This window comes from Melanostigma gelatinosum (genome assembly GCF_949748355.1).
Source record: "Melanostigma gelatinosum genome assembly, chromosome: 18".
NCBI classification, from domain to species: domain Eukaryota; kingdom Metazoa; phylum Chordata; class Actinopteri; order Perciformes; family Zoarcidae; genus Melanostigma; species Melanostigma gelatinosum.
Genome location: NC_136651.1, coordinates 7,510,223 through 7,522,364, shown reverse-complemented (window position 1 = coordinate 7,522,364; position 12,142 = coordinate 7,510,223). Strand labels below are relative to the sequence as shown.

Sequence of the window (12,142 nt, the reverse complement as noted above, 5' to 3'; positions counted from 1 at the left end):
GGTACCAAAGGAGGCTGAACTAAAAAAAAAGTCCTGTAATTGAAACAATGTTCATTTTTGAGAATGAGAGAGCATATTTGCAGCTGGATAATCAGCCCCAGAATCAAAAGCAACATCTGCATCATGGACAACACAGGCGCAAATCATAATACTTCTATACGAATGAGAAAAATGTCGGACATCTGTGAATGCAAAGTATTCTGCTTGTTCGAGATGTGTCTGCAGGCTAGTGTGTATCTGGGAATGCTGATTGGAACGCATACTTCTGCAGGAATGTCCACTGATATCCTGCTATGTGTAAATGTTTGTTCATGAGTGAGCTAGAGAAAAAAAGGGAGGCATCTGTCTGTGTGTGTGTTAGAGAGAAACTAAATCACTGTCTTCTTCTGCCTTTGTATGAATCTTAAGTAGTCCCATGTTGAGGGAGGCTTTGTTCGCCATCACCGTCGGGGGGCACGTCCTCCAACTTTTCCCCTCACTTCCTTTTGGCGTAACATTTATCATTCTTTCTCGACGAACAATCGTCCTACAACAAGGCCTAGCATCGAGCGCACAGACTGCCACCCCCTTTCTGGTTGCTCAGATACCTTTCATCCAGCGGGACAGCTTGTCAACAACATCATCACTTACTTTGAAACTCCCAACCTTCACTTTGCTTCGGTCCAGCAGAGCCGTAATAAAAAAATACTGCTGAATCCTGCTTTCAAAATAAAGCTTCCAAGAACATATGTTTTTTTCTTGTTTGCCTTTTATGTTGCATCCAAAAACACTTAAAGACTTCCAAGCCTAGACTTCTGGTTCGGCAAAAAGGCATCCTTAAAAAAAAAAAAAAAGGAACAGCTGAAGTGGTACAACCTTCTAATATGCAAGAGAAATTCCCCTCTGATCTAATATAGCATTATCCGGCTCCACAACAAGATGCACGATATTTTATACTAACATTATATTGTCTTGGTGTTAGCCAGGGGAACGACCCTGAGGCCCTTTTCATAAAAAGACAGAGTGAGTCATCAGACCTCCCCCCTTCTCTCTCTCTGTCAAAAGGGTAAACAGTAATAAGTATTAAAGTATATACTTATTAATAAGTATTAATAAGTAGTAATAAGTGGAGAGATGCAGGAGGTTGACTAAGCGCACAACCATGGAAACTTCAATGTACGCATTTACATAAACCTCCTCTGCCTCTCGTCAAAGTCCTGCAAAAGCATACATCATCACCATTATTCATCAAAGTGTCTGCAAACAACCCGCTTCTCCTGTTTCGTTAAAGGTCAAACTATGATTTTCAAACTTCCTCATCCATGTTCTGGAACTCAAGCACATAATAGGCCTGGCCTGTTTGCTGCCTATCCCTTTCAGCTGACTGGTCTGCACCACTTATTCCGCTTATTATGAACGCCGACAGCAGATTATTTTGCTTACTGCGCCCCAAATTCTCCGTCCTCCAAGTTAGATCAAATCCAAACAAACGGCGAAACGAGAGACAAAGGCGAACTTCAACAAAAGAGACAAAAAGAGATAGGGAGCGTAGAGAACGAGTCCAAATGAAAAGGGCCGAGAAAGAACCACGAAAAAAAGGAGAAAAAAAGGTGGAGAACACAGAGAAGGAGCAAAGGAAGAGGTACCACGACAAAGGCTCAAAAGCCTTTAAATGACAAGACCAGCACAGTGAGCAAGAATGCAAATCAGCCCTGATGCAAATGTCATACGTCTTCAGAGGCAAAACAGACTGTCTTTATACCCCCCCCCCCCACACTACACACTTCTCTCTGTGCTACCAGAACCCCCATCCTCCTCCACCGCTGTACAAAACACTCTCACAGAACACTTCCAGGAGACAATCGTGTGCAGAGCGAGAGAAGTGTGTTCGCAAGAGACAACATCATCTTCTTACTTCACACCACACAACAGGGCCACAGAGGGAGCACAGTGGGCTCTTTGCACAAACGCAACACAAGCACACCTTTGAATTAAAAAACAAGATAAACCACCTACTTGTCTGTCATGGCGTCGGCTGGCGAATACTGATTCATTAATACTCCTTTTCACTTTCCTTCACACGGTGGGAAACGGTTTCGAGGGAGAGGACAGGAGCAAAATGTCACAACACCAGTCTGCAAGAGAAGAGGGAGAGCAACGAAAGAGTTAAATCACTCACTCAAACCTACAGTAGACACATTATATCCAGCACTAATGGAACATGACTTGAGTTTCATTATCCATTCAATGTTTTTTTCCATAAAATGTCAGCAAATGGTGAAAAATGCTCCTCATAGCATGAGGTGATGGGTTTAAAACAGCTTGTTTTATTCAACCAACAGCCTAAAACCCAAAGAGATCCAGTTAAACGTTAAAATGCTGAAGATGCTACTATTATAATAGTTGTGCATTATCCTGTAATTACCGTTAAAAACACATAATTGGAGTGCAACATAATTTGCCCCATATTAGTAGAAGTTTTAGTTTTGTTTTGATTATTTATGCACATGATTTACTCTTTTGTATGTAGGTCAAGTTCCGAGATGATTCAACGCTCTCCGATGAGAAACAAACACTTTATAAAAACAAGTAAATCACCTCTACTGTGATGGTTACCGCACGTCTGTGACAACCACAAGAGGACAAAAGCAATCCCCCGAGCCGGCCATCGTCTGAGCCGGGGCTGCAGCTAACTTCGCACACGCTTCACTTGCTCACAATTAGCCCGGCGAGTCCGGGTCTCTTCAACTTTGTAGGGGGGGGCAGGGATACCGTCACCATAGTTACCGAGGCAGCCGACCAGCCAGCTAGCATAAGTAGAGAGCACAGAGAAACCCTTCTGGGCGGAGAGCGATCAGTAGGAATCCGATCGCACATGAAGAATGCGTTGTGGGACTTGAGGAGCAACGGTGACAGTTTTCATTATCCAGCATCAAAGCTCGCATAATCCATAAATCATCACTGATAAAAGAGGGTGTGACAAATGCCATGACTTTGCTAATGATGCCTATATGGGAATGCACATAAATGAGAAGCTGTTTACTGCCGGCATTCTGGCTGATGAGCAGCCTCCAAACCCCTCCGGCATTAGCTCTTCAGCTTATCTGCCTTTAAAAGATTACGATAGCGGCACTATTAGATTCATAGATTAGATCCGGTTATGTGTCAACGCAACTGGCATAACACAGATTGCGACGTGACAGAGTGGGATTTAGGCTCCATAAGCAGATAAAGGTTCGATACCAATTCACAGACCGCCGAGTACACGTAATAGACCCTGGAACAGAAAGGGAAAGCTTTTAAATGGTGTTTTACCTCCGAAATATGTCACAGCATTTCTCTCAAGAAGCACAAAAAATCTATTTCCAAATGACATTTTTCTTCACATGACAGAATTGTTGAAGTATGCAGGAGTCCATGCTTTTGCATAGTGTGGCAATCCGCCCAAGAATGAGAGCTTTGTATGAAAAATGTCCCATGCTCGCACGTGCATGCTGTTGTGACGATGTAGGTAGTGTTTTCCTGCAAAGCCAGGAGTTCCTTAACCAAAAGCCCGCAATTAAACTCCTGCCTTCTCACGCAAACAATGATGCAGTGCTGTATACGCTGAACAATAAAGAACAGCCAGACCGTGCTGCAAGAAATCTGCAGCTGGTGGTTTAACGAAAGGTCAAGTGAACAGGCGGACTGGTTTGTACCGGTGCACGGCTGAGATAGCGATGCACTGGAGCCAGAAGCACAGCACTCTTTGAAGCGGAGCGATAGCACTTGAAAAGACCTGTTAGCTAGCTTTGATGTACCCGAGCCCAACACTCACAAACAATTAAATCTTTTTCCAAGCGATGCGATGCCCAGTGAAAGACTTCGAGATAGGAAAAGGAAAATGTCAAAGCTGTGGGAGACGATGCCACTCCTTCCCCTCTGGAGGGAGATTTATAAATCCTGACAACAGCCAGCCAGTGGAAGACAAACTGTTTCCACATCTGAAGCTGGGCAGACACTTGTACGTTACGTTAACTTACTCTACACATTTTCATCAGCCTTTGTGCACAGCCAGAACCTGCGACTGATGCTCACATTGTACGGATCAATCGCGCTGCCAGGACTCGGCAGATCTCACCGAGCGCAAGCACACAACCCCTGGTTGGGTTTGTTTCGTGACAATTGCAATAAAGTTTATTAAAAACAAGATGGCTGCATCCTCAATGTTGACAAAAGAGAGAAAAGCGTTACTTTGTGCGATTCTATTATAATAAAAAAAAAATGATGTGGAGCTGCAGATGTGTTTAATATCACAGCAGTCTAGAGACTATAGTTTGAGCCACTACACGTAAAACAATAGAAAAACAAGCTCACTGCAGTTCGGAACCGATATTTTGACAACGGCCATGAGGGAACAGCTCAAACTGAAAGACAGCTGACCAGAATTTCAGACATGCCAGGCGTCCATCGGATCGTTAATCAGGCGTTGTGATCCTCCAACTGCACGCTGAACAACAACCAATCTAAAATCATTCAGGGGAAACCAAGTCAGGCCAAAACCACACAGAGTTCGCCCAGCTTTACTGTAAACAAAACAATAGACAAATAATAATAAATAATGAAAATACTGTTCTTTAAACATGCCAAATCACACTCATGAAAGAGAGGCTAATCCCAGTGAAACGTGAGGGTATTTCCTCAAAGTCACAGCAGAGTCCCCACTCACCGCATCATGAAAAACGTGCCATCAACCAACACCGCTGAATTATTTACCTCCCAAATGCAAATTCTGTAAAAATAGCATCAACTGTACTGGAGACTCCTCGCATTGCGCACACTGAGCATAAAAACATATCTGGTTGCTATGGCAGAGGAACGAGGTGTTGACACCGTGAGACGCCAGCAGTCAACACACTCGACGTGAATCTTACCAGAAGCCTGAGAGCGACGATCCTGCAGGCGGAGAGAAAGAGAGGCTCTTCCACACACCGGCTCGGTCACACAGTGATTACGGGGGAAAGTCTGCACGGGTTTGCATGACAGACGAAAAAAGAAAATAGAATATGATCATCCAGCACGAGCAGTCTGTCACCTCCTCCCGCTCTCACACACTCCCTCCTTTGGTCTCCCCCTGCCTCTCGCTCGACAAACACACCAAAAAAAAGAGCACAAGAGGCTGCAACGGGTGGAGAGATGGCGCTTGCATTAAAGGGCTGTTTCACGTTAACGCATGTCAGCGGCAGACTGTTGTCGTCTGGTTTGCCTTTCCTCTGTCACGGCAGTGAAGCGCTGCTCGCCAGTGGAGAGCGACAGCGCAGAGATCGAGCCTCTGGAAAGCGTCAATGCACACAATTGCTGAGGAGGGGGGGAGGGGGAACTTGGGGGAGGGGGCCGAGGTTAGGGTAGTGTGTATCTGCGTCTGTGGGGTTGTCTGTTGTTGTGGGGATTATTTTTTTTTGTCAATGGGGACTACAGGTCCAGCTGCTGCCCTCTTTCAGCACTGTATTTAGCCCCGAGTGATCCACACCGAGATAAAAGTAATGCAGTTTCAACACAGATTAAGATGATCACGGGATGATTCATTTCATGGCTGTTGCATTAGTTTTACACAGCTGTGCCTAATAAACCGGCAACACACACGCACAGTTAAACCGTTAAGACAGTTTGCATCCTCAGGTCTTATTTCTCACTATGCAAACACGAAACAAATGTTTGAAAGTTGCACAAACTCAGAGAGCACCCTCTCCCATTCACCTGCGTCACACAGCGCTGTCCTCCTCCTCCTCCTCCTCCTCCTCCTCCTCCTCGCAGCATTTACAAATAAATAGACGACTGCTGCGAATACAAGAACTACTTTTGTCCTTTGAAAAGAATCAAAGCGACTTGAGCCCTGCAGGGCGTGGACTGTTCCTCGCCTTTATTTATTGTCATCCAACACGCCAAACGGAGAAAAACAGGAAACCGAGCTTAACGTCCAGTGTTTGTCTTTGTATCAGCTGATTTGAAAATCATGAGACAATTTTGCCGAGACATCTCTGGAATGCAGCGAATCATTATGCATGGCCAGCAACACACACGTGAAGCGCCTACGCATGCCACTGTCTGCTGCGTCTCTCTTTGCCAAATGCCAATAGGAAATTATTCCAGCCTGGGGGTGTTGGGGTACTAGGGTGTGGCAGGGGGAGGTGTGTGTGTGTGTGTGTGTGTGTGTGTGTGTGTGTTTCAAAAGGAGGAGGGGGGGGTTGTCCCCGATGTCTGTTTCACTGAGCCAGCGCACCTCAACATCCGAGCACCACAGACTGGCCCCCTGACCTCTGCCCTTTAACTCCTGCAGCACCAAATCAATGAGGCTGCTGCAAGACATGCGTCGAAAAATCGCCCACCTTGTTTCCCCAGAAAAGGACACAACCGCTGTCGTGTGCATCTTTCAGCACGCAGCGCGGAGGATTTTGAATTTGCTGACTCGACTGCCAGCAGATTCCTTAGGTTTAAATTGCTAATGAGCAGGAGGGAACAATGACATAGCACCTTTTACAGTGACCTCCACGGCAGGAGGTGAAGAGTTACTGCCCACGCCATTTGCAGGTATTTCAGCCTTTTAACGGCAGAGACTGGCTGACTGGTCGACCAAACCCAGCAGAGGGGGAGATGAGAAGAAAGCCTCTGACGGCTCATGAATGGTCACTCTCTAATCCATTAGGAGTTTATTCAATTACCTGACAGTCAGTCACTCTGGGCGTGTGAAGAAACATGATGTCTCCCAATAAAAAGTCTCTTTTGAGGTGGTCGAATAATTGCATTTGGATCTGAAGAGTAACACACAAAAGATATATGCAACACTGGATGCGCTCCAGTGAGAAGCGATTCCAATGCTCCCAGAGAGAAATTTGACAAACAGCCAGGACTTGTTCTGAAAACCAAATAAGGCATCCAAGTAAATAACCCCGACGTCCAAAACAAGTGCCATTTCGGCACAAAGTTCAACTTTAAAACAAAGCTCTCTTTCAGCCAAGCAGTTCCCCTTTCCCACCCATTTTAAATTGATTCTTGACAATAAAAAAAAAAGGATACTTAAGACGGGTTTGCGTGCTTATAAGCGGTTATCATTAACAAGCAAGAGCGCTCCGAGCAATTGCATTTAGAGTTCAGTTTCTCCACGAATAGAATTTTAAAGAAATCAAATGCAGACACACGTGTTTAAAAACAGAAAGAAGACAAATTAGCTTTCCTGAAATGGGAAGTCCTGGGAAAGCAACACGTGTGCAAAGATCGCCTCATAAAAAGCAGGGAAGGGAAAGTCTACAAAGAAAGTCTACAGTTATTTTCACACAAAATAATACAGCTACCGTGTTTAACCTTCCTTCCGATGGCCACTCCAAGAGCGAATGAAAACCGTACAACGCAAACACAACCTCTAACCCGAGGGGAAAGTCAGTGTTACAGACAACTGCCTGAGCCTCTCAGCAGCACGCAGCCAGTGGTTTAATGATTTGTCTGCTGCTGGTGAATGATCACACAGCAATATCCTGTTCTGGCTAGTTCTCTGGGCCCCCTGCCCCCCCCGAGGCTCCGGCTGACATCATTCTGGCTTGCCCGGGTGCCACCGAAACGCCAGCCAGCCCCCTCGTATTGACAATATCCGGGAGGCTGCCCCGATGCCCGATACGACCCGGCAAAGGGACCTGTGGAGTCAAACTCGATGAGGCAGAAGGCACAGTCATTGAGGCCTTGAGGGAAGGGATGTCATACCCCGTGCAATGTGATGAAAACGCTGAGCGAAGAGGAGGGAGACGCGGGAGGGTCAATGCCACTGACGAAGCAGTGGAAAAAAATGATTTGGAAAACACAACAGTATTTTAAAAAAAGGGGGGAAACTAAATAGCTGGCATGTTTGAAAATTCCACAGTGCTTACGCAATGTAAGCCTGTGCTTAATGTGAGGGGCGTTTCTTTGCTCTTAAATGAGGAGCATTCATTCATTTCCCATGAGCCTATGTGCAATGTTAAAGAGCATGCGGTAGGGACAAATCAGGAATAGGGCTGCAACGAAATATCACTTTCATTATCGAGTCATTTGCGTCATTGAGTCACACAGAGACTTCGGTTCGCCAGGCCAGAGGGCAAAAGGTGAGACAGAAAGCAGCTCCACCACTTCTGACTACTCCCTCCGGCCCACACAGCCAGACATGCATGCAGGTGAAAGGTTTATGATCATCCACTGATGAGCCACAGCTGCACAGCTCTGCCCTCCTGTCTTGGCACAAGAGAGACTCAACAGTGCGCCGCTGCGGGTATTCGTTTGGTCTGATGCTCCAACTAGAGCCAGTCTTCACATAAACTGTGGTAAGGCGGATATGCATGCCTCAGTGCTGTCAATAAAAACAAAAACAAAAACAAAAAAGTCTATTGTTGTTGCAGTGAAAGAGCCCCCCCCCCCCTTGATTTATGCATGCCAAGGGGGTAGAGAACCCCCAGCATGACCTCCGGCTGCCAGAATGGCATTTTGAAAGTGCAAGGGGAGTTTAATCTTTAAAAAGAATTGCGTGAGCACGTAATATTAGATTCAGGAGGTATTTTGCGCTTCAAGGACGGTGACAGCGACTGCGTGGTTTAGCGCAGCAAGTCGTCCGTTAAACGTATCTTTCTTTTTCCGCAGTTCGGCTTTGAAAACGGTCGCGGTGAGAGTATTTTCAAAGTTTCATGCGCCATAAAAAAACACTTCACTGAAATAATTATAGATAAACGGCTGTATTTTTCTTCTTTTGTGTCTCGGTGGGGGTTTTCGGCCACACTGCAACAAGTGCAGCTGAGCTTGGAGGCGGCGACGGCACGCACGAACACGACTGAATTAACTTTTACAATTTGAAAAGTCCTGACGCAGCTGAGTTTAGCTCTCACCGAACTGTGCACCGAACTGAAGCCGCGTGTTGCTACTCACCGCGGGGAAGTTTCTCCTCTTCGTCCCGGTGTGTACGGAGATGAGCGTCGGTGCAGTCGCAGCGTGACAAAGTTTGGTTGGTTGGTTTCTCTCTCTCGCGCTCTCTCTCTCTCTCTCTCTCTCTCTCTCTCTCTCTCTCTCTCTCTCTCTCTCTCTCTCTCTCTCTCTCTCTCTCTCTCTCTCTCTCTCTCTCTCTCTCTCTCTCTCTCTCTCTCTCTCTCTCTCTCTCTCTCTCTCTCTCTCTCTCTCTTTCTCTCTTTCTTTCTCTCTCTCAGCTCAGCATGGCGGCTTAGGGGCCAGATACTGGATTCAAACCTCTCCGGGCTGCGATATCAACAGACGGGGGGGAGGGTGCGGGGGGGAGGCGGCGGTGGTGAGAGAGCGACCTAGTGGTCGAAGAAACACTCTGAAGTTAAGCAAAAGTATTGTTAAAAGATACTGTGTTACAAGTAAAGGTCCTGCATTCAAATGTTTACAGTACAGATGTATTAGCATCAAAATGCACTGAAAAAATACTCATGGCATGTCATAATATTGGACTTAATGATGCATTGATTGTGTTCATCACTTTAATGTTGCATCTCATAAAGGGATAATCTAATCTATGATATTGCATCATAATATATACATTAATTTGTATTAATCTGAATTAATTTAGGTTGTCAAATGAATGCAGTGCACATAAAAGTGTGCACCCTAACCCTCTGAATTGTGTTGGAGTGGAAGTATATGACAGAAAAAATGAAAATGCACAAGTAAAGTACAAGTACCTCAAGATTGCATTTACTTAAATTTCTGTTTTCAACATTCACTACTTTAACGACACTTCTACTTCAATATATTTCATGACTCAAGTAAAATATCTGAGTATAGTTCAGCAAAAGAAAAAGTAATGTTATTTTATTCTGTAGAACTATAATAAAATACATTTTATTTATTGAGCGCTTTTCATAATTCTCAAAGACACTTTACATTAAAATCATCATATAAAAGAAAGCTATACACGTACAATATGTAGTAAGTTAAAATTAGCTCTAACTCCTCCCTACTTTTGTACATTTTGTATGTACCGTAGGTCTTTTTTCAATGGCTTCTTTTTTACAGGTATGTAATTTAGGTGGAGAACACGAATCCCTTTTAATTTGATTCACTCTCTCAAACCCCACACATTTCCAGACAGGTCATGTCCTCTGTGGTTACCTTAAACCTTGGCTGAGGGGACTCAGTAGATGGGGCCAGTGGGTTAAAAGGGTCACTGTTGGAGGTCAGAGGTTGCACAACATTTTCCTAGAGGAGAAGTGAATCAAAAACACAGTGGAGGAAAGACAGGCTGACCCTTGTGTCATTGTGCAGGGCAGAGGAGGAGGGAGAGGGGCTTTCCATGGCACTGCAGGCTGAATACAATACCATCTTTGAGTAGAAGACAGATTGCTGGTGGTGGAAGATAGAACGGCGTCCCAGTCTACCTCTGTGGCTGCTTTGTGGGTTCTCTGAATAACAAATGTTGAAAATATACCTGCTCAGTCGAGCTGCAATAAGTCTATAATGTCCCTTTTCTGTTGCCGTGTCCTTAACTATGCCAATACTCCCAGGCATCATCCGCTATACTACAAATTGTTTATTTTCATATCAGCCCCTGGTGATTTGAGAGCTCGGGGTTGAAGGCTGGCTGGAGTTAAAAGCGGATGGTAAGTGCTGCCTGAAATGAATACGTAAAGCAGCTGGGTTTATCTTCACTCACTCTCTGACATGTGCTGCTAAGAGAAAACAGGTGACCGAGGAATGTGTGCTGAAACCCAAACATAATACTGCTGCTCAAATGATTTGTCACCACTTAGACAGATCTGCATTTTTAAAGACATATGTACTTATCTGATTTCTATACGTAGGTCTTTCTTGTATTGTCTGCCCCCCAAATTCAACTTGTCAATGGTTAATTTACTACCACTCTGCACAAGGACATTTTATTGCTTAGTTTATATGTTCGAGAAATAGGAACGGACAGACACAAAGACGCCACACAGTGAGGCTTATTTTAATGCTCCTGTAGATAAGAACATCTGATAAATGCCCAAAATGTAAATTTAACAGGAACAGAAAGTCTCCCACACATACACACAATAGATGAGAGCATTTTAGAGTTAAGGTGTTGATTTCCAGTGTAAGTATATGATCTTCATGCCTGAACTCTTCAGACACACCAGTTGGATATATTTAGAGTCCCTCACTGGTGTATCCATGCTACAAGGCAGACCACAATTATTCAGAACACTGGAAGGGCCAGCGCTGGTCTGAGATCAGTCAAGAGGGGGAGTGCGTGTGTCGACTGGTACGGGAGAGAATCAACACCACGGGTCAGAGGTCAGGGCCACTGGTCCGATATGCAGTAAACTCAGGAGTTTAAAATGGAACATTGCCCCCTATAACTTTTAATACAAGATCCTGCAAAGCTTAAGTTTTAAAATACTCTCAATATATATTTCTGAAGGAGTGAGGTCTTTCTGTTATAATCAGTCAGTTCTGGGACAAACATACAGACGTTTGGTGCACTTTATACTTAAGTTTAGTAGCCCACATATTTCCCTAAACCAATAATGTGTAATATCTAAACTCTGGTCAGGTAAACTTTAGGAAATAACATTTTGCAATAATGCGTTACAGTCCGACTATCACCATTGTAGTGGAGCAGCACCATCTAGTGGCAAATATCAAAGATGGCATCTAAATATTGAATAAACCATTGCCTCTGCGTGGAAATGCATGTATCTTGCGCATGCGCAGACATATGTCCCTTGTTTTAGTTATAATGAAAATGTTAGTTCCGTCAAACACCATGGAGGCCAGGTACAGCTTTATTTTTTATTTTATTTTACTACTAATGCCGCTTTGCAATGTTTGAGAATCCGCAGTGGGCCCACCCTCAGTGTGATGTAATTGACCTCAAGTGCTATTGTGATGTTTTTTTGTTTTTTTAAATGGCCTGACTTGCACCACAAAGTCAACATGAGGACATCTGCTGCAATATAACTGTGTAGTAGTACCCGTGCACTGTTAAAGAATTTGACTCTTGTTTTTTTGCATCTTGTACTTCCACAGATAGGGACAAGGACAACAAAGGTAGACGGATAAAGAATAGACAGGGCGGTTATGTACACAAGTATGAAAAAACAGGTGTAAGTATAAATATGATGTAAATATTAAGCACCAATGACCAACAGTAACATAAGAAATACAACTTCTTTAT

At 44.4% G+C, this 12,142-nt stretch overlaps 1 protein-coding gene across 3 annotated transcripts in view; it reads right to left on the bottom strand.

Annotated features, from left to right (window-relative positions):
* The window catches only part of sema4d (sema domain, immunoglobulin domain (Ig), transmembrane domain (TM) and short cytoplasmic domain, (semaphorin) 4D), a 35,390-nt gene extending 26,352 nt beyond the window's left edge, over nt 1-9,038 (bottom strand). For all 3 annotated transcript variants that reach the window (XM_079289488.1, XM_079289489.1, XM_079289490.1), the window contains exons 1-2: nt 8,899-9,038; nt 1,996-2,114 (exon numbers count right to left, since the gene is read on the bottom strand). The gene's annotated coding sequence lies outside the window, so the exon portion shown is untranslated. The remainder of the gene's footprint in view (nt 1-1,995; nt 2,115-8,898) is intronic.
* Between the last annotated feature and the right edge of the window lie 3,104 nt (nt 9,039-12,142).